The 27,480-nt window shown below is 37.2% G+C and overlaps 1 long non-coding RNA gene across 1 annotated transcript in view; it reads left to right on the top strand.

Moving 5' to 3' along the window:
• The first annotated feature begins 3,634 nt into the window (after positions 1 to 3,634).
• The window catches only part of LOC115900275, a 55,153-nt gene continuing 31,307 nt past the window's right edge, over positions 3,635 to 27,480 (top strand). Inside the window, exon 1 of the long non-coding RNA XR_004059926.1 lies at positions 3,635 to 3,795. This is a non-coding gene — a long non-coding RNA (uncharacterized LOC115900275). The remainder of the gene's footprint in view (positions 3,796 to 27,480) is intronic.

Below are 27,480 nucleotides of genomic sequence, written 5' to 3'. Positions count from 1 at the left end.
TCTCTCTTCCTCCTTTGCCAAGTGACCTCTTTACCCATGCCAGTTTCTGACCCAACATGTGGCCCTATGCTCTTGAGTTTCCCAGCCTGTAGAATCCTGTGCTAAATAAATGCATATAGAAAACAAACTACCAAGTCTCAGGTATTCTGTTATAGACACACTAAACAGACTAACACACTGATCATAACTGAATTAAACTATAAATAAACAATAGAAAGATAGGTAAATTTCCAAACTCTTGGAAATTAAACAACACATTTTCAAATAGTCCATGGGTCACAGAGAAGATCCTAAGAGAAACTGGAAAATATTTTCAAGAGAAATAAAATGAAAATACAACATATCAAAATTTGTGGGATGCTGCTGGAGCAGTGTTTAGTGGAAAATGTATAGGATTAAATGTTTATTTTAGAAAAAATAAAAATAATATAGTCATTTTGGAACAGAGTTTGTCAGTTTCCTGTCAAGTTAAACAGACACTCTATTGCTCAGAAATTCCACCCCACCCAAAAGAAACAAAGCATGTGTATACAAAGACTGAATGCAAATGTATATAGCAGCTGTATTAATAATAGTCAAACCTGGAAACATTTATATGGTTCATTCAACAATATAAATACAACAATATAAGCATTCAACTGGTGAATGTATAATCTATTATGCTATATCCACACAATTAACTAGTACTCAGCAACAAAGGCGGTGAACTATTGATATATGAAACAATGTTGATGAATCTCAAAAGCATTATGCTAAATGAAAGAAGCCAGATACAAGAAGTGAGATCATACATATCCTTGTCTACTTCCTAAAATCAGAGAACGCTATTTAATACTTATTTAACCATGAAGACTTATGCTATCTGATGCCTTTGTGTTGAAACTCTTTATCATATTGAGAAGGTTTTCTTCTGCTTCAAGTATGTTGAGAATATTTATTATATGTGTTTAATTATATTAAATTTCCTTTTTCCCATTGAGAAAATCATTATTACTAATCGATTTTAATATTAAATTAAATTCTCTTACCTGGGATGAACCCCACTTGGTTATATTATATCCCCAAATCCAAATCCCTTTACTATCTCCAATTCAAAATCTCTTTAATATTCATCATTACAGTACTGCAGTGTTTCCAAAATTCATTGCTTCACAGAACATTTAATTTTTCTGTTAAGACATTTTTCAGGCTTTGTGTTCCACAGAACTATTTATAAATCACTGACATAAATAAGTTAATTAAAACTTGAAGTATATAGCTAGCAATCATTAATTTCTTTCATCTTTACCCATGTACTCACCAATGACTTCTAACATTTTGAAATGAAAGACACAAGAATTGCAGTTACTCTTACACTTACAAATGATCACTTTAAAGCATAATTTCAAAGAACAGGCTGCATATTCAAGTGGGAACAACTTGTGCATAAATCTTAAGATATTATTTGCCACATATTGATATAATAGTTGTAGAAAATGTTTTACTCTGTGGATGGTAGACTCACTGAAAAGCTCTTGCAACTATATATTGATTCCTTAATGCAGTCATTTCCTTGAAATATATTCACTTGTCTTGATCTGGCTCTTTACAGTAAGAATTTAATCACAGTTTTTCACTGGTTAACCACTTTGCAGTCCTTTACAATTTCAAGAAGTTCTGGCTACCATCTGAAATTAAATAAGTTAACCGTTGACCTTGGAAGTTACATAAAAAACTTTTTTAAATTGGAGTTTGCTTTTTTCTGTAGTCAGAGTTACTATTTTCCCAGGGATGCTAAGTAACATTAATCTATGAAGATAGGTGGCTTTTCCCTGTGCACCTTCACACACACACACACACACACACACACAGCACACACGCGCATGTAAGCACGCCAATAGATACTTGAATTAGATACTTTCATTTGGAGAGACTGGGATTCTTGAACACCTGGGCTCAAGAAATCCATTTGCTTCAGCCTCCCAAAGTGCTGAGATTATAGGAGTGAACCACCATGCCTGGCCAAAAAATATTTTTTAAGCAGAGACTTAGGTATCAAATATAAAATGAAAAGTATTTTATAAACTGGACTACTGGACTAGAACATTTAGTAATTTTTTTTTTTTTTTTTTTTTTTTTTTTTTTTTTTTTTTTTTTTTTTTTTGGACACAGGGTCTTGTTCTGTTACCTGGGCTAGAATACAGTGGGCGGCTCATAGCTCAGTGCAGCCTCGAACTCCTGGGCTCAAGCAATGCTCTTACCTCAGCTGCCAAGTAGCTGGTCTAACAGGCATGTGTCAGCCTGCCTGGCTAATTTTTATTTTTTTAAAAAGATGGGGTCTCACTTTGTTGCCCAGGCTGATCTCAAACTCCTGGGTTAAAGTGATCTTCCCAGTGTATCCTCCCAAAATGCCGGAATTACAGTCATGTGGCGCCATGCCCAACCTAGTAAACTTATTTTTAAGGTAGCTTGGTTTAAATAGTGAAGTGCTATAGACAGGAGAGACTTGACATTCTGCATTTGTCTGGGACTATTCAAACCTAAAACTTAGACCTTACCTTATGACGTGAAGTAAGGACAAGGACAAAGGTAATACTCACAGACCCAAACCAAGAAAGAAAGTTTGCTCATGATAATATTAAGGGAGATCACCTAGACATCTTCTCCAGCCTGGCTGCTGGGGTAGATTCTAGAGGGGAGAGAGGAGGAAAAAGATGCCTGGGTTTTATCTTTGGTGAGTGAAGAATATTGTACTTTACTTACCATACTCTTTTTACTGAAGGGAGAGAAGAAAGGTAAGATATGGGTGGGCTTTCTCCATTTTGAAAGGGAGAAAAAGAAGACCATGGAAGTGAAGAATTTTCCCTTCTATTAAGAAGAAAGGGGAAGTATTGGAAATAGGAGAGAGTAACATACTAGAAATTCTTCCTTTGGAGCTCAGTACTATTTTAATACTCTCCACATCACCCCCACTTTTTTGGACGCAGAACTTATTTCAAACAAAGTAAAGTAAGCACTGAACTATGAATGTGGTCCTCAGTTTTCTTCATATGTAAAGTGAGAAGTTTGGGCTAGTCTCTGAGATGTCTTCTATCCACATGTACCTGAAATGACCCAAGCTGCAGACACTGTTCAACACACCTCGTCACTACTGGACTGGATGGCCAGGTGAATATTCTGGCTTGCTCATTCTGCTCGCAACAGCTGGGGCTGAAACAGCTTGTGGCAAAACTCAGGCTACAGAAGGCCTGGTCAAGGACTTACTCGCTGAGCACTGCTTCCTCTCCCTCTTGCTCAGCTTGGTAAGAGTATCAAGGGCATAGAAACTGCAAGTTCCCCAAGATCAGCAAACGCATTTTGTTCTTTAGGGTTCTCCTCCTGGTGCTCTGCTGCCCTTTTTTCTCAGAAACCCCACTGGTGCTCACACTAGGGCATTTAACAGCTCCTTTCAGTCACTTTTTTGTCCAAGGGCTGATGCCCATGCAGAGCCTGCTGGCTATTGACTAAAGGTTGGTGGTGGCCACCTCACGCCTGCAAACCACGAGGTTTGAGTATCTCGGGAGAAAGCTCTGGGACAATGCCCTCCTTGAGGTCAGAGTGTGTGGGGTCTTGCTGAAGATTTGCCAGGCAGCCAAGAGAGAGTGTTCCACACACAGAACAGGGGGAGACTTGAATCCCAGAGAAAACAAAACAAAACCTAACAAAACAGAAATGACTCTTGATGAACCTCTTGCTCTGGACTGGTGCCCTAGAAGTGAATGAAATTGTTTTAAAGATTACCAAGAAGATATAACATATCAAATGCAGCATTACTATGTGAGTATTATATTTTACTTTATTCTTAATTGTGGCATAACACATGTAAAATTTATAGTCTTAGCTCTGTTTAAGTGCACAGTTGAGTAGTGTTAAGTGTATTCACATTGTTGTACAATCTCCAGAACTCTTTTCATCTTGAAAAACTGAAACTCTATGCCTGTTTAACAACAATTTCTATTCTTCCCTTTCCTGGATTCCTGGCAACTACCCTACTACTTTTGTTTTTAATAAATGTGACTACTCTATGTATCTCATATAAATAAAATAATACAGTATTTGTGTTTTTGTGACAGGTTTATTTCACATAGATAATTTCCTCAAAGTCCATCCATGATGTAGCTATGTCACAATTTCCTTCCTTTATAAGGTTAGATAAAATTTCCTTGTATATATATACCACATGTTGTCTATCCATTCATCCACTTATAGACACCTGAGGTGCTTTCACCTTTTTGCTATTGTGAATAATTATGTTATGATAAAGGGTATACAAATATCTCTTTAGGATCCTACTTTCCATCTTGGGAGGTATACATGTAGGCATGGAATTTCTAGATCATACAGTAATTCTATTTTTAATTTTCTGAGGGATCACAAAAAAATAAGTGCTATTGTCTGAATATGTATGTCACCACAAAATTCATATGTTGAAATCCTAACCCCCAAGATGATGGTATTAGGAGGTGGAACCTTTGGGAGGTGATTAAGTCACATGGGTGTAGCCCTCACGAATGAGATTAGTCCCCTTATAATAAAGAACCCAGCAAGATGGCCGAATAGGAACAGCTCCAGTCTCCAACTCCCAGCGCGAGCGACACAGAAGACCGGTGATTTCTGCATTTTCAGCTGAGGTACTGGGGTCATCTCACTGGGGAGTGCTGGACAATTGGTGCTGGTCAGCTGCTGCAGCCCGACCAGCCAGAGCTGAAGCAGGGCGAGGCATCGCCTCACCTGGGAAGCGCAAGGGGGAAGGGAATCCCTTTTCCTAGCCAGGGGAACTGAGACACACAGCACCTGGAAAGTCGGGTGACTCCCACCCCAATATTGTGCTTTGGTCAGATGGGCCCACCAGGAGAATATATCCCACACCTGGCCGGGAGGGTCCCACGCCCACGGAGCCTCCCTCATTGCTAGCACGGCAGTCTGCGATCTAGCCGCAGGGCAGCGGCGAGGCTGGGGGAGGGGCGCCCACCATTGCTGAGGCTTAAGTAGGTAAACAAAGCTGCTGGGAAGCTCGAACTGGGTGGAGCTCACAGCAGCTCAAGGAAACCTGCCTGTCTCTGTAGACTCCACCTCTGGGGACAGGGCACAGCTAAAAAAAAAAACAACAACAAAAAGGCAGCAGAACCTCTGCAGACGCGAACGACTCTGTCTGACAGCTTTGAAGAGGGCAGTGGATCTCCCAACACGGAGGTTGAGATCTGAGAACGGACAGACTGCCTGCTCAAGTGGGTCCCTGACCCCTGAGTAGCCTAACTGGGAGACATCCGCCACTAGGGGCAGTCTGACACCCCACACCTCACAGGGTGGAGTACACCCCTGAGAGGAAGCTTCCAAAGTAAGAATCAGACAGGTACACTCGCTGTTCAGCAATATTCTATCATCTGCAACTTTTGCTGCTGATACCCAGGCAAACAGGGTCTGGAGTGGACCTCAAGCAATCTCCAACGGACCTACAGCTGAGGGTCCTGACTATTAGAAGGAAAACTACCAAACAGGAAGAACACCTATACCAAAACCCCATCAGTACGTCACCATCATCAAAGACCAGAGGCAGATAAAACCACAAAGACGGGGAAGAAGCAGGGCAGAAAAGCTGGAAATTCAAAAAATAAGAGCGCATCTCCCCCTGCAAAGGAGCACAGCTCATCGCCAGCAACGGATCAAAGCTGGTCACAGAATGACTTTGACGAGATGAGAGAAGAAGGCTTCAGTCCATCAAACTTCTCAGAGCTAAAGGAGGAATTACGTACCCAGCGCAAAGAAACTAAAAATCTTGAAAAAAGAGTGGAAGAATTGACAGCTAGACTAATTAATGCAGAGAAGGTCATAAATGAAATGACAGAGATGAAAACCATGACACGAGAAATACGTGACAAATGCACAAGCTTCAGTAACCGACTCGATCAACTGGAAGAAAGAGTATCAGCGATTGAAGATCAAATGAATGAAATGAAGCGAGAAGAGAAACCAAAAGAAAAAAGAAGAAAAAGAAATGAACAAAGCCTGCAAGAAGTATGGGATTATGTAAAAAGACCAAATCTACGTCTGATTGGGGTGCCTGAAAGTGAGGGGGAAAATGGAACCAAGTTGGAAAACACTCTTCAGGATATCATCCAGGAGAACTTCCCCAACCTAGTAGGGCAGGCCAACATTCAAATTCAGGAAATACAGAGAATGTCACAAAGATATTCCTCGAGAAGAGCAACTCCAAGACACATAATTGCCAGATTCACCAAAGTTGAAATGAAGGAAAAAATCTTAAGGGCAGCCAGAGAGAATGGTCGGGTTACCCACAAAGGGAAGCCCATCAGACTAACAGCAGACCTCTCGGCAGAAACTCTACAAGCCAGAAGAGAGTGGGGGCAAATATTCAACATTCTTAAAGAAAAGAATTTTCAACCCAGAATTTCATATCCAGCCAAACTAAGTTTCATCAGTGAAGGAGAAATAAAATCCTTTACAGATAAGCAAATGCTTAGAGATTTTGTCACCACCAGGCCTGCCTTACAAGAGATCCTGAAGGAAGCCCTAAACATGGAATGGAACAACCGGTACCAGCCATTGCAAAAACATGCCAAAATGTAAAGACCATCGAGGCTAGGAAGAAACTGCATCAACTAACGAGCAAAATAACCACTTAATATCATAATGGCAGGATCAAGTTCACACATAACAATATTAACCTTAAATGTAAATGGACTAAATGCTCCAATTAAAAGACACAGGCTGGCAAACTGGATAAAGAGTCAAGACCCATCAGTCTGCTGTATTCAGGAGACCCATCTCACATGCAGAGACATACATAGGCTCAAAATAAAGGGATGGAGGAAGATCTACCAAGCAAATGGAGAACAAAAAAAAGCAGGGGTTGCAATCCTAGTCTCTGATAAAACACACTTTAAGCCATCAAAGATCAAAAGAGACAAAGAAGGCCATTACATAATGGTAAAGGGATCAATTCAACAGGAAGAGCTAACTATCCTAAACATATATGCATCCAATACAGGAGCACCCAGATTCATAAAGCAAGTCCTTAGAGACTTACAAAGAGACTTAGACTCCCATACAATAATAATGGGAGACTTCAACACTCCACTGTCAACATTAGACAGATCAATGAGACAGAAAGTTAACAAGGATATCCAGGAATTGAACTCATCTCTGCACCAAGCAGACCTAATAGACATCTATAGAACTCTCCACCCCAAATCAACAGAATATACATTCTTCTCAGCACCACATCGCACTTATTCCAAAATTGACCACATAATTGGAAGTAAAGCACTCCTCAGCAAATGTACAAGAACAGAAATTATAACAAAGTGTCTCTCAGACCACAGTGCAATCAAACTAGAACTCAGGACTAAGAAACTCAATCAAAACCGCTCAACTACATGGAAACTGAACAACCTGCTCCTGAATGACTACTGGGTACATAACGAAATGAAAGCAGAAATAAAGATGTTCTTTGAAACCAATGAGAACAAAGATACAACATACCAGAATCTCTGGGACACATTTAAAGCAGTGTGTGAGGGAAATTTATAGCACTAAATGCCCACAAGAGAAAGCAGGAAAGATCTAAAATTGACACTCTAACATCACAATGAAAAGAACTAGAGAGGCAAGAGCAAACACATTCAAAAGCTAGCAGAAGGCAAGAAATAACTAAGATCAGAGCAGAACTGAAGGAGATAGAGACACAAAAAACCCTCCAAAAAATCAATGAATCCAGGAGTTGGTTTTTTGAAAAGATCAACAAAATTGACAGACCGCTAGCAAGACTAATAAAGAAGAAAAGAGAGAGGAATCAAATAGACGCAATAAAAAATGATAAAGGGGATATCACCACTGACCCCACAGAAATACAAACTACCATCAGAGAATACTATAAACACCTCTACGCAAATAAACTAGAAAATCTAGAAGAAATGGATAATTTCCTGGACACTTACACTCTCCCAAGACTAAACCAGGAAGAAGTTGAATCCCTGAATAGACCAATAGCAGGCTCTGAAATTGAGGCAATAATTAATAGCCTACCAACCAAAAAAAGTCCAGGACCAGATGGATTCACAGCTGAATTCTACCAGAGGTACAAGGAGGAGCTGGTACCATTCCTTCTGAAACTATTCCAATCAATAGAAAAAGAGGGAATCCTCCCTAACTCATTTTATGAGGCCAACATCATCCTGATACCAAAGCCTGGCAGAGACACAACAAAAAAAGAGAATTTTAGACCAATATCCCTGATGAACATCGATGCAAAAATCCTCAATAAAATACTGGCAAACCGGATTCAGCAGCACATCAAAAAGCTTATCCACCATGATCAAGTTGGCTTCATCCCTGGGATGCAAGGCTGGTGCAACATTCACAAATCAATAAATGTAATCCAGCATATAAACAGAACCAAAGACAAGAACCACATGATTGTCTCAATAGATGCAGAAAAGGCTTTTGACAAAATTCAACAGCCCTTCATGCTAAAAACGCTCAATAAATTCGGTACTGATGGAACGTACCTCAAAATAATAAGAGCTATTTATGATAAACCCACAGCTAATATCATACTGAATGGGCAAAAACTGGAAAAATGCCCTTTGAAAACTGGCACAAGACAGGGATGCCCTCTCTCACCACTCCTATTCAACATAGTGTTGGAAGTTCTGGCTAGGGCAATCAGGCAAGAGAAAGAAATCAAGGGTATCCAGTTAGGAAAAGAAGAAATCAAATTGTCCCTGTTTGCAGATGACATGATTGTATATTTAGAAAACCCCATTGTCTCAGCCCAAAATCTCCTTAAGCTGATAAGCAACTTCAGCAAAGTCTCAGGATACAAAATTAATGTGCAAAAATCACAAGCATTCTTATACACCAGTAACAGACAAACAGAGAGCCAAATTATGAATGAACTTCCATTCACAATTGCTTCAAAGAGAATAAAATACCTAGGAATCCAACTTACAAGGGATGTAAAGGACCTCTTCAAGGAGAACTACAAACCACTGCTCAGTGAAATCAAAGAGGACACAAACAAATGGAAGAACATACCATGCTCATGGATAGGAAGAATCAATATCGTGAAAATGGCCATACTGCCCAAGGTTATTTATAGATTCAATGCCATCCCCATCAAGCTACCAATGACTTTCCTCACAGAATTGGAAAAAACTGCTTTAAAGTTCATATGGAACCAAAAAAGAGCGCACATTGCCAAGACAATCCTAAGTCAAAAGGACAAAGCTGGAGGCGTCACGCTACCTGACTTCAAACTATACTACAAGGCTACAGTAACCAAGACAGCATGGTACTGGTACCAAAACAGAGATATAGACCAATGGAACAGAACAGAGTCCTCAGAAATAATACCACACATCTACAGCCATCTGATCTTTGACAAATCTGAGAGAAACAAGAAATGGGGAAAGGATTCCCTATTTAATAAATGGTGCTGGGAAAATTGGCTAGCCGTAAGTAGAAAGCTGAAACTGGATCCTTTCCTTACTCCTTATATGAAGATTAATTCAAGGTGGATTAGAGACTTAAATGTTAGACCTAATACCATAAAAACCCTAGAAGAAAATCTAGGTAGTACCATTCAGGACATAGGCATGGGCAAGGACTTCATGTCTAAAACACCAAAAGCAACGGCAGCAAAAGCCAAAATTGACAAATGGGATCTAATTAAACTAAAGAGCTTCTGCACAGCAAAAGAAACTACCACCAGAGTGAACAGGCAACCTACAGAATGGGAGAAACTTTTTGCAACCTACTCATCTGACAAAGGGCTAATATCCAGAATCTACAAAGAACTCAAACAAATATACAAGAAAAAAACAAACAACCCCATCAAAAAGTGGGCAAAGGATATGAACAGACATTTCTCAAAAGAAGACATTCATACAGCCAACAGACACATGAAAAAATGCTCATCATCACTCGCCATCAGAGAAATGCAAATCAAAACCACAATGAGATACCATCTCACACCAGTTAGAATGGCAATCATTAAGAAGTCAGGAAACAACAGGTGTTGGAGAGGATGTGGAGAAATAGGAACACTTTTACACTGTTGGTGGGATTGTAAACTAGTTCAACCATTATGGAAAACAGTATGGCAATTCCTCAAGGATCTAGAACTAGATGTACCATATGACCCAGCCATCCCACTACTGGGTATATACCCAAAGGATTATAAATTATTCTACTACAAAGACACATGCACACGTATGTTTATTGCGGCACTATTCACAATAGCAATGCCTTGGAATCAACCCAGATGTCCATCTGTGACAGACTGGATTAAGAAAATGTGGCACATATACACCATGGAATACTATGCAGCCATAAAAAAGGATGAGTTTGCGTCCTTTGTAGGGACATGGATGCAGCTGGAAACCATCATTCTTAGCAAACTATCACAAGAAGAGAAAACCAAACACCGCATGTTCTCACTCATAGGTGGGAACTGAACAATGAGATCACTTGGACTCGGGAAGGGGAACATCACACACTGGGGCCTATCATGGGGAGGGGGGGAGGGATTGCATTGGGAGTTATACATGATATAAATGATGAATTGATGGGTGCTGACGAGTTGATGGGTGCAGCACACCAACATGGCACAAGTATACATATGTAACAAACCTGCACGTTATGCACATGTACCCTAGAACTTAAAGTATAATAAAAAAACAAAAACAAAAACAAAACAAAAAAAAAAGAACCCAGAGAACTCTCTTTTTTTGGTGATTGACATCATTTCCTCTATGGAAGTGAATATAAAAAGATACACTGTAGAGGACCCTGAGATAATATATGGCTAATGATGAGACCCTTGCAGGTGGTATAGAAGCCTCTGGTTTGCCAGGGCAGATTCATATCTAGGATCAAAAGGACGACCCTAGTTGCTTAACAGGGAATAGGGTTTCATGAGAATGCAACAGTATATTATAATTTATAATTATTATAATAATTATAGGAAAAGTTTATAATTTATAATTATATTAATTTATAATGTAAAACTTACAATTTATAATTATAATTTTAAAATATCTTTAATTGTATACCAAAGTCATTCATATTATATATATAATACATATGTAAAATACATGTATATGAATATTTCTGCAAACAAATCTTTCAAATGTAAAACCAGGAAAGAAGCTGATATTCAAACTCTCAGTTCTACTTCCTTGTCCAGCAAAGATGATATCAAGCAGAGTATATTGGAAATAACCTCATAAAACCTCCGGCACTAGCATACCCTATACCTAGTCATAACGTCAACAAATAAACCCGCTGCTTGATAGAAGCCCACCAAACAAGTTCCTACATAGCCGACTTTCATTTCCTTTCCAGGATAACGAGGAGGAAAAGAGATATCATGAGCTCTAAGATGGATACTTTAGAAGGAACAGTTCTTTCAATGATTCTAGATATCTTATCTGGCTGAACATATCTTCTGACATTCACGGAGAACCTGTTACTATTTTGCATACGTTTCTTCCGGACCTATGTCTTATTTCTGCCTGCCACACAAATCCAGAGTACCTATGATTTAGATTACTATATTATTTTCCCAGTTGCCATAATATATTCAAACAGATCAAGAATGTGAGATGGGCTCTAACTAGACACAGAATAAAATCTCTCTAGCTCTTTATTAATCCCATTTCCTTGAAAAGCAAACAAAACCCTACCTGAGGTATAATACAAAACACTTGCTTTGCTATTACTATGGCTATCCTATTTCTTCTATTTCTTCAGGAGTGCTGTTGTCAAAAACGATTCTTCTGATTTTGGTGGTTGTACCCTACATCATCATTTAGAGCTCACACATTTGAGAAAGCAATTGAGATGACACTTGTTTTACTGAAGTCAATATTAGTTAACCTGCTGTTTACCTGTGCTACAGCCCTATGCTTATAAGCATAGGAATTTCGATCCATGTCTAGCCTGTCTCTGATCTCTGTAGGCAGAAGCAGAGATTATTTCTTGAAAAATAATCCAGGTAATAAAGGATTTGCTTCAACCTTTGTACAGTATTTTCTCAAGACTAAATCCCATTAACAATTATATCTACAAATGGATACCACATTTGTTTCTAACCACAATTTCAATGACTTACATCATCTTAGTGATAATAACGTAGGACAGAATGTTTGTGTCTCCTGATGGAAATCATCACAGATTTTGATAATCCCATGCAGATTGTTTTACAAGGTCCTGGAGAAAACATAAAGGCCATGAGAACAGCGTCTATGAAATGAATGCAGTGGAGCTAGTGGCAAGTCTAGGGTCTAGGAAAAAGTCGACTTACCCCAAATTTGCTGATTTGTGCCATTCAGTTGACTCTGCCCTTGCTCTTGGCTTGCTCCTTGGTCATATGTTCCTGGACTGAGGCTTTAACATGCCTTTAGGAAAGAACTGCCAACATTTCTAGCAGGATATCCAGTACTAGGATCAAAGGCAAAATGCAGGCCACTGAAGAAGCTCATAGCTTCTAACAAAGCTCAATTATGTATTTGTTGATGAGAGAAAGCCTCAAGGTGAAAGACAGAATGTTGACTTAATTTCTTAAAGGAAAAACCTAATGGAAATAGATTCAATCAGATCCTTAACTTACCGTAGAAAATATATTATGATAGAACTACAATTTCAGATAAGACTGAGAAACCAGCTGCCTTCAGCACCTTCTGTGACTGATTTACTCTAAACCAGGAATGAGATCTGCAAACCACCAGGTTCTACTCAACCACCCTTTATTTCCTGCTTTCTTGTGGAACCATGAAAGCTTAGGGAGACCTGTTAGGCTTGGACTTGTGAACTATAGTTCTCCAACAGCAAATGTGTCATGCATTCCCTGGGCAGAAGGGTCCATGATCACAGGCTGTGTTATCAACCTGTCTCCAAGAGCAATCAAAGAATGTGTGGGATGTCTGAGAAGGACACTAAGCGAGCTAACAGCTGGACTGGGAGAAAAAAATAACTTTCCATGGCATGTTCAAAAATTATGTGGTACCCTCAGAACATGCAAATAAACAATTATAGATATGTGTGGATATAAGATGGCTACAAACATCTACACGCGCTGAAAATAAAATCTGCATCCATAATCAACAAAACTCTGGACTGGGTTCATATTCTTAAACATAAAATGCAACTTATGAAGAAATTCTTAAATTTTATTCCTCCCTCCCAAAGAAAATCTTCACAACACTATAATCTCTTTGTAGATTTTGAAACACTTCTATGAAAAAAAATTATAATTTTGTTTTTAGTCAAAATATTGTCCTGGATAAGTACCATAGCCCTTTAAGATGTGTTATCAGTACAGTTTTCCAAATGGCTAACTTCTAACGATAAAGTCCAATTTCCCCTCAACAACTAGGTGTCGTGTTTTTTCATCTGCTGAAAGTCAAGCAGCTCCTCTGGTTTGCAGATTACAAGACAATGTCTAGATGAGGTGTCAGGCTGTACTTGCATATGCGTCTTCTAATATAGTCTTATCATTATCGAAGTAGTGATTTTGAATTTTGAAATTGTGGCCTGTTTTTGCACAACATAATTCACATAACTCCACATAGATATTGAGATTTATGTAGTAGGATGTATTTGTCTAAGCCAATCCCATGTAGGAATAGCATAGGAAACAATATGCCATACTTGCATGCCTGGGTTGCTGGTCCTAGGTTTGGTGAAGTTGATATTGTGGGTTACGAATTTTCAGAACATTTTCCAGGGAGTACAGCAAGTTTTGGTATATAGGTTGATAAAATTTAAAAGATGCTTTCAAGGACTTCTGCATTGAGACAGTACAATCAAAAGGCAAAAGTCTGCAGCTTCTAGCTTTACCTGTTTCAACCCTGAAAAATGTTCAGCCTGGACCCTAGTAAGCATAACTATTTGAAATTTTGGAATAGAGTGAAAAGGTCATACCTCAGGACCTCAAAATGTCGAAAAAAAAGATACGTGAGTCATTTTCACACAACATTGCTCAAATGTTGCATGGAGATTGATCATAGAATATTTGGAAACCATTCTATGAACATTTGTAGCCAATGGCTTTCATTCAGATGCACTCTGAATTTAGTAAGAAACAGAGACTAGATTTTTTTGATATTATTGAAATATTCAGTAACCACTACTCTTTTGAATGTTAATAGCATTAAATTTGTATTTGTATTTTGCCAAGGCACTCTCCGTTACCTTACCCATATTGATATAACTTTGCTTCTCGTAATATATAAAAATGACCCTTGAATCTGTAGTAACAACGGTCCAAGAATGTAAATAACTGAGTATATGTGAATGAACACATGGATGGACAGACGGATGAATTAAAAATAAAAATAAATAAATGCAGAAACGAATGAATAAAGCCAGTAGCAAGTGAGTATAGTTAGTACCTGGGGAGGGATGTGTTCAACTTTTGACAGGGAAGTCAGAGAAAGGGTCTCTGACATGATAATATGAGTAAAGTAAGATCTGACCAAAGGAGCTGAGAATGTAAGCCTCGTGCATTCTTTGAAGAAGAATGTTTCAGACAGAGGAAAGAGAATAAAGATCTAGAGGCAGAAACATATCTGACGTGATTGAAGAACAAAGAGGCTGGCGTGGTAGCAGAATGAATGAAGGGGAGAGATGTAGGATATGGGTTATAATTCCAGGGGAGCCAGATTGTATGGGCTTTTAGAGGCCCCTATAAATATCTTGGCATTTATACCCAATAAATACAAATATTTACTTAAAAAATTATAATAGGAAATGAAATTTAAGTTCAGCTTTTCTGCATCACTCATAATTTGTCAGGTATTATTTTTCTAGTAGTGGATGAGTGTTGAACTATACAATTTCTCATCTTATCCTTTTTGTTGTCAATAGCCTTACTTATTGAGATGTGAGGCTTGTAGCTGTGTGATAAAAGAAAATTAATTTTAATTGTTAGATTTAGTACTATACACTAATATCCTTCATTAATGTATTTCTTCAATGAAGATCTCTAAGAAATTTCTACGTGCTCAGTACTGTGCTAGGAAATAATTGCAAACTCCAGGAGGATTGGGCATGATTGCTTCAAACTGCTCCTTTTCAGGATTAGCACAGCTCAATAACACATGCTCAATAATATGTCCAGAATAAAGAAGTTACTAATAAATGAGGATACAACGGTGAAGAGTATATAGTTGGTGTCTGATTTCATGGAACATACAGTCAAATGAAAGAGTGATTTAAAAATAAGCAACTGTAGTACAGTTATGCACCAAACAACAGTGTTTTGGTGAAGAACAGACCCCATATATGATGTTGGTTCCATAACATTATTATGGAGCTGAAAAATTTTTATTACCTGATATCTTAATCGTCTTGATCCTTTGTAGGTCTAGGCTAATACATGTGTTTGTGTCTTAATTTTTAACAAAAAAGTTTTAAAGTAAAATATATAAATTTGCAATAGAAAAAGGCTTATAGAATAATGATATAATGAAAGAAAATATTTTTGTGCAGCTATACAGTGTGTTTGTGTTTTGAACTAAAAGTTATTACAAGAATCAAAAAGTTAAAAAATTAAAAGCTTATAAAGTAAAAAATTACAGTTAAGGTTAATTTATTATTTAAAAATATTTGTTTATAAATGTACTGTAGCCTGATTATATCGTGTTTATGAAGTCTCCAGTAGTGTTCAGCAATGTCCTAGGCCTTCACATTCACTCACTACTCACTCACTCATTCTCCCAGAGCAATAGTCAGTCCTATAAACTTTGGCCACAGGAAGTACCTTACATAGGGGTACCTTTTTCTTCTTTAAATCTTTTACATTCTATAATGTTTAGATAATGACAAAATCACCTAAGGAATACTTTTGTCAGAACATATTCCCACTGTTAAGCGACTCGTGACTGTGATGAAGGAAGGATAGTTTCAGCGTGATGGTGATTAATCATTCCAGAATTCAGTAACAAAATAACTATTACCTAAAATATTAACACTAAGAAAAGTCATTGAAATACTGACCAGTGTTGTTGAAGAAAATTGGAAGAAAAAGACTAAGCATACAAATTGCAGATATTTATTTCTTGTTTAGAATATGATTAGGCTGAATGGTGAAATGCACCTAACAAAGTTAAGTCAACTTTATAAATGGTGCCAGGGTGTTTATTAGATTTGCTTGAAAATTTCTCAAAAAATTATCCAAGACTTTGGCAATTTACTACAAAGCCAATTCTATGAATATAATCACTAAAAAAAAAAATCTATTGCCTCAGCATCTTTACTAAGAACAAGAGTAGGCACAAAAACTCAAAAGCAATTTCAAAGCATGTTGATTTCTCCCATATTCTTCTTATGGATAATTCATTAAAGCCATGCAAATGTCAATTCACAAATCAAAGACACATTTGTATCTTCACATTCTTACGTGTAAAAAGAGAAACCATGCACGTTTATGTAAGATATGTCATTTCAGTGTATAATTACCTGTCAGCTTTCAGGAAAAATGAATATTCAGGGACACAGGAAGAATCACCGTACATCAAAAAGGAAAACATCATTGATTGTTCTGGAAGTCATTAGCTAAATTGTCTATTTACAAACCTTAGCATGAGTCTAAAATTACCTAATGCATTTCTTGTAGAACATAAAAAAAGAAATAGTATCTAACAAACAGAATCTTGATTATTAGAAGGGATTTTTACAGTTTCCAAAGCAGCAGTTGGCAAACCTTTTCTATAAAGGGTCAGACCAACTATTTCAAGCTGTGCAGGCCAAACATTCTCTGTCACTGCTACTCAACTCTGCCGCTGCAGTTGAAAGCAGGCTTTGTGAACAAATGAGCACGGCTGATAAAACTATTTACAAAAGCAGACAGCATACCAGATGTGGCTCAGGGGTTACCGTCTGCGGACCCCCATTCTAGAAGATTTTCAGATTAAAGAAGCTCTGGGGATGCTTAGTATTTACGTGACCACAACTGGATACATTCCAAAGTCATGAGTGCTATGGTATCTCAGGTGGTATCAAGCCTGGCGAACAAATCCTATTTATGTAAATCAACTGAAAAAACAAACGGAAAACTTTACCTGAACTTGCCTGCAGTTGATACATTCTGGGAGAAATGAAAAATACATTTAATGACAGAAATTAACCCATAAAAAGATGTTTGAGCAAGAAGGATGTGTGAATCAAGTGTGTTCAATCTTTTTCGGCAGAACCACCTGAAATTCACAAAAGCCAAAAATAGATTAAGCTAGACATCAAGATGTCTGGATTCTATTATGGGCTTTGCTAGTAAGAGCTCATATGACCTCTACACTACAATTTCTCTAACTCTAAAAAAAAAAGTATGTGAACTTGATGAACTTTGAAATTATTTCAGACTAGAAAATTTAATGCTATTATGAATGAAATGAACATTTTGATAATATTGCCAATAGGAAGAAACCATGGCTGAGAGAGCCAGTGGTGACTAAAAGGACAGGTGTCCCACCAGGCAGACCTGCTATGAGCATTCAACATTTGAGTTGCCAGGGACTTTTTAATGACAATGAAATCAAGATGATGGAATGCCTTATAGAATACATGCCATAAGTTCCAGGCAGAGTCTGTTCATCACCCAGATAACCAGTAGACAAATGCACACTGTGGAAAAGGTAGAGAGAGACCAGCTGCCAGTAAGCCAAAGCATTCATTGCTTGCAAAGTAGAAGCAAATGTTGCTCACATCAGAGCATATGAAGCAAGGCTTCCTATTTCCGTGTGTGTTGGTATCCATACATTTCTTTTAAAAAAAGGTCAATTCATACTTGGTTATATTTGATTATTAAAGGCTAAGATGCTGCATTCGACTGTGAATCTGGAAAGCTCTCAATCCAAGAAATTCTCAAGAAAGGTAATCTCAGATTCCTAGGAGCTCAGGTTTCAAAATTCATCAGAAAGAAAGTACTGGTGGAGGACTGCTTGGAGGATATGCTACCTCTTGATGACACTGGGTTCTTTAAAATCTATCCTTCCATTGAGTCAGACCATCAGAGAAACAAACTTCTAAGATGTCCCACATTGTCCAATCTATCCCCTCTACCTGCTCACCATAGAATTGCTTTTACAGAATCAGAGTTTGCTGCAATGCTATAAACATACACTGATGATACTTACTTACAGCGTAGCCACATGTTCTGGGGTGCCTGGGACAATCCTAGTTTATACCAATGGTCTTAACATAATGACTGATAAATGCTTTTCTAAGAACCACTTTTCTCTAAATGAAGGCAACTTAAACAATTCAATCATTTTTTTAAAAAAAATCACAAGGGAAAGGAAACAAACACACAAACATGATTTAGTGGACCCTCTTATTTTTCCTAAATCAAGTGGGAAGAAAGAGAAGCATTCTCAACCAATGGATTTTCACCATTCTAGAGCAGGTATGGGAAATACTGACACTGAAAAAGGAAAATTAATTAACATCTTACTGCTTCTTAGTCACCAAGGAAAGTGGATCTTGACTTGAATCACAAGTGGCACAGTGTTTCTGTGATCAGGGTTCAGCAAATAGATGACAATTGTATGACCTGATACATGCCGGCTCTCTTGCCTCAGGTTGCCCTGGAGAAACGACGAAAGGGCCATAGGTCCCTTACTTTTTGAGGACCACGTTTCATTGCAAGCAGCCAAGCATCTAGCACCCAGAAAGATTAGATAAAAACAACTCACCAATCCTTTTCAAATATATCACTTCCCTTTAAAGTACAGCGATTTGTTCCTGGATTCAATTAGCTACACAATATTCTAGCTATAGCAGTTCACTATACTTTTAATATGCCCAAATTTTAACTAATTAGTGGGACACCAAAACAATCAAGTGGACAGTACAACATTTGTTTTGGAGGAACCAGACTCTAAAATATTATCATCTACATCCTTTTATTTTCTTTAGTTTACATTGATTATAGCTTCTTATTTTAAATCATTGTTGGAACAAGGCAGTTTATAAATAAAGAATAGAAAAGTATGAATTAAATAGTGAGATGACATGATATTTCGTGGGGTTCCTGAAATCATACTGAGACTTTCCAAGGGAAGAATGATCCTTGTTTATTTAACAATCAACAAATAGCAATGTACACTACGTTAGGAAAGATAACACCATATCACCCCCTGAATATTCTATGTAGCTTTAGGTGGTCTTACTTATTTCCTTTCCTTCTCTAGTAATAGAGGGCAGTTGCACACAATGAGCATCTCTCTGATGTGCAGCTCTTTTAATGAACAGGTCATATATTTGCTTGAAAGATAGGTCTGTGGAAATACACAGTAATGGAAGATTTTGTTCTGCCCACTAATTTATTTAAAAATCCTTTGGATTGAGTGGAAAGACCATTTTAATGGTCTTTTTTGCATCCTACAAGAAATATAATAATCAACAGCTAACCCAAACATAACTTTTGAAGGAATTGTAGCTAAAAAAGAAAATGGGAAGGTAGTGCTGTGGGTTAACTTGTGTCCTCCGTAAAGACAAACTGAAGTCCTAAACCCTAGTACCTATAAATGTGACTGAATTTAGAAATAGGGCCTTTATAGACATAACTAGCTAAGATAACGTCATACTAGGTACAGTAAGCCCTATATTCAATGACTGGCACCTTTATGGAAGCCCATGTGAAGACACAGAGACACATAGGAAAGAAGGCCACATAACAACTGTATTAGATATTAGGATGATAAACTACAGTTCAAAGAACAGCAACAATGCCAGTAATCACCAGAAGCTGGAAAAGACACAAAAGCATTCTTAAGTAGAGTCCTTAGAGGGAGCAGGAGCCTGTTGACACCTTGATTTCAGGTTTCTAGCCTCCAGAACTGTGAGAGAATACATTTCTGTCCTTTTAAGCCATACATTAAGCAGTACTTGGTTACAGCAGCCCTAGGAGACTACAGCAAGGGACAAACTCCCTTTGTTAGGATCCCCTTATCACTTCCTTTCCAACTTCTTACTCACCAGGGTAATATGCATTTTATTGAGATTCTATATTTTAAGTTAAAAGATGACAGTATAGTTTGCCAGTAAACAGCGTGAGCTTTGGAGAAAGAAAGATCCGAATTGAAATCTGGCTTTACCATTTGTTAATGAAGCATCTTGGCCAAGTCACTTGATCTCTCTAATATTCAGTTTCATTATAATTAAAGTGGGAATAATTACAATGTTTACTTAGAAATGTGATCATATAAGTAAACAATGAGCATTGACCTTACACAGAGGATAAAAGACACAGAAATAAGAGACATTAAAGTCATGAAAAAGAAGTTAAATTGTTTGCAGATGCCATGACATTACATATAGAAAACCCTAAAGACCACCAAAAAACTGTTGGAACTAAGAAAGGAATTCAATAACATTTCAGGATACAAAATCAACATACAAAAATCAGTTGTTTTCTATAGACTAACAAAAACTATCTGAAATCTATAAGATATTGAATAAAGAAATTGAAGAAGACATAAATAAATGAAAAACTATTCTGTGGATTGGATTGGAAGAATTAATATTGTTAAAATGTTCATACTACCCAAAGAGGTCTATATGCCTAATGCAATCCTTATCAAAATTCCAGTGACATTTTTCACAGAAATAGAAAAAAAACTCTAAATTTGGATGGAACCATTACCTAGCCCAAATAATCAAAGCAATTCTTAAGAAAGAACAAAAAAGCTGGAGGCATCACAGTCCCTCATTTTAAAATATATTACAAAGCTATTGTAATCAAAACATCACAGTGCTGGCACAAACAGACACATGCATTCATGGACAGGAATAGAGAGCCCAGAAATGAACCCATGCATATATGATTAATTACATTTTGACAAGACTGCCAAGAATACACAATGGGGAAAAGATAGTCTCTTCAGTAGAGGGTGATAGGAAAACTGGATATCTATGTGTAAAAGAATGAAATTGGACCCTTCTTATGTACCATATTAAAAAAATTAACTCGACATAAAGATTTCAATGTAAGACCAGAATCCATAAAAGTCCTAGAAGAAAATAGGGGAAAACTCCATAATATTGGTCTTGGCAATCGTTTTTTGGATATGACACCAAAAGCATAGACAGTAAAAGCAAAAATAAACAAGTGGGACTACATAAAATTAAAAAAAAAAAAAAAAAAAACTTCTGCATGGAAAAGAAAACAATCCTCTGGGCATGATGTCAAATGCCTGTAATTCCAGCACTTTGGGAGGCTGAGGCAGGAAGATGCCTTGAGCCCAGTTGTTCGAGACCAGCCTCAGCAACATAGTGAGACCACATTTCTGCATTTTTTTTTAATTAGCTGGGCATAGTGATGCATGCCTGTAGTCACAGCTACCTGTGAGGCTGAGGTGGGAGGACTGCTTGAGCCTGAGAGGTTCAGGCTGCAGTGAGCTGTATTCATGCCACTGCACTGCAACCTGTGACAGAGTAAGGCCCTATCTCAACAAAAAAGAAAAAAAATCAACAAAATGAAAAGGCAACCTACAGAGTGGGAAAAATATTTGCAAACCATATATCTGACAAGGTATATGGAAATATATATGGTATATGGAAATATATAAGGAATCCAAATAACTCAATATATATGGCAATATAAAACTACAAATAAACCCGATTTAAAAATGAACAAAAAAACCTGAATAGACATTTTTCTAAAGAAGACATACAAATGACCAATAGGTATATGAAAAAGGTGTTCAACATTACAAATCATCAAGGAAATTCAAATCAAAACCATAGTGAAATATTGCGTCACTCTTCTTAGGATGGCTATTATCAAAAAGACAAGAGATAACAAGTGTTGGCCAGGGTATGGAGAAAGGAAACCCTTGTATACCATCAGTGGGAATGTAATTTGGCACAGGCATTATGGAAAATAGTATAGAAGTTCCTCAAAAATTAAAAATAGAATTATTATATGTTCCAGCAATATATACTTCTGGGGATATATCCTGATAACTTGAAATCAGTATAGTGAAGAGATATCTGCACCACATGTTGACTGCATCATTATTCAGAGTAGCCAATGGCTACACATAATTGAAGTGTCCATTAATGGATGCCACATGTATCATGGAATATTTATCAGCCATAAAAATAAGGACATTCTGCCATTTGCTACATCATGATAAACCTGGAGGACATTAGGCTAAGTGAAATAAACCAGACACAGAAAGACAAATACTATTTAATCTTGCTTGTGTGTGGAATCTACAAAAGTAAAACTCATAGAAGCAGAGAGTAGAACAGTGGTTGTCAGGGACTGAAGGGTGGAAGAAGTGGAGAGATATTGTTCACAGGGTAAAAACTTTTAATTATTGTTCAGTTTTATTAAGATATAATTGACAAATATAAATCATATATATGTATGAACAATGTAATTTTTTGATGTGTGTTGTGAAATGTTTAAATCAAGCTAATTAGCATATTCGTCACTTCACGTACTTATTTCTTTGTGTTGAGAACATCTAAGATCTACTTGCTCAGCATGTTTCAGGTATACAATACATTACTATTAACTGTAGTCACCATTCAATCAGACTAAAACTTTGTAAAATGGGTAATAGCTTTTTGTTGTAAGATGGATATGTTCTGAGGACTAATGTATAGCATGGTGACTATAGTTAATAATACTGAATGGTAACAGTGGATTTTAAATGTCTTCACCCCCCTAGACACACAAACGATTAATATGGCTGATGATGGATGTGATAATTTGATTGTGGTAACATTACACAGTCTACACATGTATCAAGCCATTGCATTGTCCATCTTAAAGATATATTATGTTGTCAATTAAATATTTAAAATAAGAAAAATAATAAAAAAACATTGTGCTGATTAGGTATCCACTAGTTCTCCAGTTTAGGATTTAGGTTCATGCCAGCCAGGAGTATGATTACAACAGATATGAGGTAGAACTGAAATGGACAGCATATGGAAGTCTTTTCTAGCTATGGGGTATGATGAACCACTTAATAAGGCAGTAGTGGCTATAAGGATTCCTGCAGATTTGACAGAAAACTCAGCAGGATGTTGAGACTCTGCTAGAAGCAAGAAACCCTGTTTTTCTTTACACCCCCACCAATCTGTCAAGATTTAGGGTTTGGATTAGAAATTAAGACAAAGATGGTAGCAAAAGAAAGCACAATGTAAATTTCATCAAAGGGCCTCAGCTAAACTGCTCTTAAAGATTCAAATTGGAACATGTCACCCAAACTCTCATTCTGTTCTATTTTTAATTTCTCAGCCATCGTAGATGTTGGTGTTGGTGTGTGTGTGTGTGTGTGTGTGTGTGTGTGTGTGTGTGAACTACTTAACTTTATTTTGCATTATGGCACTGCAGCTCTTGTTTTGGCTGTATTTCTCCTGTAAGTCAAGAAAAAGTAAGTGGAAAACAAAACAGCAAAGTCATACATATAGTTACCACTCCTCTAACATTTATCTAAATCAATATTTAGATAAAGGAGTAAAAAGCAAAGAATAAACCAGAAACTGTGGTGTTTCTGAACCTTTCTATTACTACTTCTTACATCCTCTGGTACCTGCTAGAGTTTAGACTTGTGGTCATGGATTTGAGAAAGCAAAGGACATATCCATACATGCAAAAATGACAATGAAGTTCACATCCATGAGTTACTATCTTCCACAGTTATTTAGCTGACCATGGAGAAAAAAAAAAGTCTTAGCTAGATGAATAGGGGCAAGGAGGAAGTGGAAAATAATTTTGCATTAAGGCTCTACAGTGTATGCACCCCACATTATTTCTCTTTTAAACATGAAATTCAAAGCACATAAATCATTAAGATATAGCAAAAACCCATGCTTTACTGGAATTTAGGGAATATAAATGTTTAAATACTAAGCATTAGTATTCTTCCTTCAGATGATTTATATTTTGAAGTAATCAAAGTAGTAAATGTACATTCCTCCTCTCCTAGGAATAATTTTCCAAATAACCCTGTCATATTGATTTCTACTTTCTCACACAAATACATATATACACACACACACACACACACACAAAACACAAGTAATCACAGAAGTTGATGTCACAGAAATGTGTTATATATTTTGTTCTTTATTTAATGATCATCTGCCATAACTTTTTAAAAATTGTATATATTCAAGGTGTACAACATGATTTGATACATGTATACAGATAGTTCCTAACTCATGCTGGTTCAATTTATATTTTTTCAACTTTACAATGGTGCAAAAGTGATATGCATTCATACAGTACTCATAAAACTATTATGTTTTTCACTTTCAGTAAATCACATGAGATATTCAACACTTTATCATAAAATAGGCTTTTGTTACATGATTTTCAAACGATGTTATTTTCAAATTGCAATGGATTTATTGGGATGTAGCCCCACCGCAAGCCAAAGAGCATCTGTGCATTGTGTAATGATTATCAAAATCAAATGAAATTATCACTTCAAATACCACCAATGCTGCACATTAGATTGCCGGAACTTGTTCATTTTATAACTAAAAGTTTGTACCATTTGATCAGCATGTCCCCATTCTCCCCAATCCCCAGTTCCCAGGTGACCACAGTTCTACTCTCCATTCCTATGAGTTAGGCCTTTTAGATTTCACATATAAGAGAGACCATACAATATTTTTCTTTCATTTCACTTAGCATAATATCCTCCAGGTGCCATGACTCCTTAAGTAAATTGTGTGTTTCTTGGTGGCAGGTGCTCTTTCCTTCTTTTATGTCCCCAATAGTTTCTAAACCAAGACTGCACAGAAGTGCTGCAGGAGTGCTACAGGCGGTAGAGGCCATAGTTCCAGTTTCTGGTATTTATTTATTGTGTGTACCACAAAATGTAGATCAAGGATTTATAAAAGAAAATATTAATTCTTGACTTTCAGTGGCTAGTTGTCATCTGACCCCATATATTGAAGGAAACCATAAATCCAGGATGGAGTAGAGTCTCACAGCATGATATAATCTCAGCAAGGCTATGAGCTCTTCTGAAACTAAACATACAGGAAGCAGTCAAACACTTACAGTGATGAGCAGCAGTCAAACACTTACAGTGATGATTTGGGGATGTTAGGATTCAGGACATTTTATATTCTGGTTCTGTAATCTAGGCAAAATGCTAAAGATACATTTTGATTGCTTGGAGAAACAGAACGAATAGAAAGGGCAAGCATCATGAAAACTGAAAGTTTCTAAAAGCTTTCTTCAAATGCAGGAAGGACTCTCACATGAAAATGGACATGCTATTTCATACAGAGCCAAAAAAGACAAAACAGTAATAGAAGTAACCATGAAATGTATTATAATAACTAAATAACTTTATTAATAAAAATATGCTCAAAAGAAAAGGTGGCCTTCAGATATAGCTTACGTTTACTAGAATTAGTGAAATAAAATCTTGATTGAGCACTGGCCAAGGACACACAGGGATTTCAAGTGTGTGTGTATGTGTGTGTGTGTGTGACCTAAGTTACTGTCCAATTCTATGATTTTATGAAATGTACCCACCCATTGCAATCAAAGGAAAATTTTAAGTGACTTAACAGAGATTGGACACAGGCTCATAGACCATTAAGATATCATCATAAATCTCCAAAGAAAGGACATGTTAGCAACGAAAAGATGCTTTGATTTTTTTACCCTATGTCACTTTAAAATTGCAGAGATCCTAAAAGAAACCAAGATCAAAATTCAGGCTATAGACTCTTTCCTGGTGACTACTTACATCTAGACAGTGAAATGTTTCCTGATAAAACACAGTGATTTATGTTTGTGTTTTAATTTTGAAAAATGAAGACAACCATGGATTTAATTCTGGAAAATCAGTATATATTTTGTCATGCCCAGGTTCCCACATCTATATACTCTTCATGCTCTGCCATGTTTTACAGTGCTCAAGCCCAACTGGTTTATGGTAACTGGGCCTAGCTCTTCATGGTACCCTGGAAAAAGACGAAGTGAGGTCATTAAACATGGAGAAGAACACTTACTAAGAAATCAAAAATGTATTATAATACAAGTGTATTAAAGCTATCCTCTCATTGTGGCCCAAAACAACTATCTCGTTTCATCTGATACTATACATACTTTTGTCTAAGAAACTTATGCTGGCCATGATTATATTAAAGGGAAGTAAAACAGAAAAGTAAGCTTTCCTCCCCAAGTCTTCTTTCATAGCTGGAGATTCTAGACTCTGCAGATCAAGTTGCTCTGTATTTTTTCTCTGTTCTAGACTATTGGCCTAAGAAACTTCTAAAGAAGAGTGGGGAATAGGGAAGCTTCTTCGCGATTCCTTGAAGAAAAAAAAAAAAGTTCCTCATGTAGCTCCCCAGATCCTAGGAACCAAGGTCATAACATTCTACTCTCCACCAGAATGATAAAACTTCAGATCCTTTAATATTACCATGACATAAACTCTATGAGGCCAGCAATTGTTGTCTAATTTTTCTATAACTCTCTTTCAGGGAGTGGGACAGTGCCTATCACACAGAGAGCATTCAATAAATGTTTGTTGAATAAATGAATGAATAACAAATCAATGTGTCATTAAATTAAGTTTGATAACAGCATCAAATTATAGAGAAAGTATTTGCAAATCCCTACACTCAAGAAAACATTTTATGCATTAACATGATCACTGAGAAATTGATGTTTTAAAATTAGGCTCCTGCAGAGTTCCATTTTACTTCAAATATTATATCTATATATCTCCAGAAAATCAAACATTATCATTGTTTATATGTTATTGATTTAGCTCTCTGGACTACATTTCAGAGCTGATCCTGCACCATCTCACATTCAGGGCTCTTTGCAGGTACAGGTGCAGGTGCAGGTGCAGGTGCAGGAACTGCTCCAAGAACTCCAGAGACAAAGCTTCTTCTTTGGAGCAGGTTTTGATGTTCACATTAAGAATGTGGGAACTTGTCAGATCTTTCCTTCCCACTGTGTTTCATTTGTTTATTTGTCTTTAACCAGCAAAAGTGAGAAACTCTTTATAGGTCAATGGTTATGAGCAAGGCCCCTGGAGTCAGACTGCCTGGGTTTACCATTCACACCACTTAAAATCTGTTATTTCACCTTTCTGAGGCTTAATTTCTCCATCTGTATAATGGACCCAAAGTAATACCTAACTCACAGATTTATTTTGAAGATTGAGTTTGGAGGTGGAAGTTCACAGCACAGTGCCCGGTATACAGTAAGTGTTTAATGATTGTTAGATGAATAGGTAGTAAGCATGGTGATAACTGTATCCCACCCTTCCTTTTCGCATTCCCTGCTATGTACCATTCTGCTACCCCTATACTGCTGCCTTACACGAGAATCCCCTGAAAACATGCTGGTATTTGAAAATTCTGCATTCCAATGAAGGGTGTGCACATGGAGGATCCTGATGGTACCTGACTCTGTGCAGATGCAGCAGCCCAATCTGT

Source organism: Rhinopithecus roxellana, chromosome 11 (assembly GCF_007565055.1).
Source record: "Rhinopithecus roxellana isolate Shanxi Qingling chromosome 11, ASM756505v1, whole genome shotgun sequence".
NCBI classification, from domain to species: Eukaryota; Metazoa; Chordata; class Mammalia; order Primates; family Cercopithecidae; genus Rhinopithecus; species Rhinopithecus roxellana.
The sequence above is the reverse complement of the archived record's forward strand: the minus strand, read 5'-3'. Positions and strand labels throughout refer to the sequence as shown.